The sequence below is a fragment of the Sinocyclocheilus rhinocerous genome, unplaced genomic scaffold, assembly GCF_001515625.1.
Source record: "Sinocyclocheilus rhinocerous isolate Xijiao unplaced genomic scaffold, SAMN03320098_v1.1 scaffold1541, whole genome shotgun sequence".
NCBI lineage: Eukaryota > Metazoa > Chordata > Actinopteri > Cypriniformes > Cyprinidae > Sinocyclocheilus > Sinocyclocheilus rhinocerous.
This window is the reverse complement of record NW_015666203.1, coordinates 4,354-5,483: the sequence shown is the minus strand read 5'-3', so window position 1 is coordinate 5,483 and position 1,130 is coordinate 4,354.

Here is a 1,130-nt window from a genome sequence, read left to right as displayed (position 1 = left end):
GTAATACCTATGTCATACCCTTGTCATTATACAAATTTATGTCCTCATTTGTCACAAAAACGCGCGCGCGCACACACACACACACACACACACACACACACACGCGCGTTTTAATTTTAATTTCATTTTGTCATTTTGTACGAAGTGATAATACTATTATCATTACAAATGACAGACGGCTTCGCTGTGCTGGGCTTTTTGATTGTGAATCGCATCGACAAGGCTTATCCACTAGAGTGCATTATTACCATTTCAATTGACAATTTATTTGGAAAGTAGCCTGTTCAAAGTTTTGCCATATCTGCCTATTTATAATAAGTGTCTTTTATTCTGAAACGACACAAAAGCTTTGTGTGAGAAACAGACTGAAATTTAATTCTTATTTATTGAAAATTTCCCATCTTTTGTAAATAATGACAGAATGAGTTAATAATTTCTCCTATCAATTAAGTGGATCTTAATGAACCTCTTAAGTTTGCTGATGACTAGTTTCATTTTCATATATTACTTCAGTTTGAGTTATTTTTAGTACTTTGAGTTAAACTAAATGAAAACGAGAAATGTTGCTTTTGGCAACTAGCTTAAATAATATTTATATAATATTAATATTTTAATTCAGGTAATGTTTATTTCAAGTAACATTTTTATGGTTTTGGATTTGGTTTATACTAATAACCCTGCTGAAGATGTCTATTATTGAGCCAGTGCTTGTTGTGGTTAGCTAATTGATTGTGCTAAAATGGGTATTACCAGTGCAGTGACACAACTAAATGTAATGCTCACCTTCTCCCTCTGTCAGCTCAAAACACAGTGAATGGAGGAACATGTCTAATTTTATAGTTAACTGTTTGTTAAAGAACTCAGAGAAAATTGAAATTACAAATGAGCTAAATGATAAATTCCACTCAAATCTTTTCTTCCAGGAGGGCAAAAAAAAAAAAAAAAAGGAAAAAGAAAAGGAAAGGAAAGTCTTGGAAAGCTTTACCGACTATCTCCAAAAAATACCAAGAAAGTGTTAAAATAACTGTTTTAGCCAGACATCAGTCTAATAATATAAATAACTTGTATAGTAATAAATGTATATTTTTACATTATACATTTGCATTATAGGGTAGAGTGTGTGTGTGTGT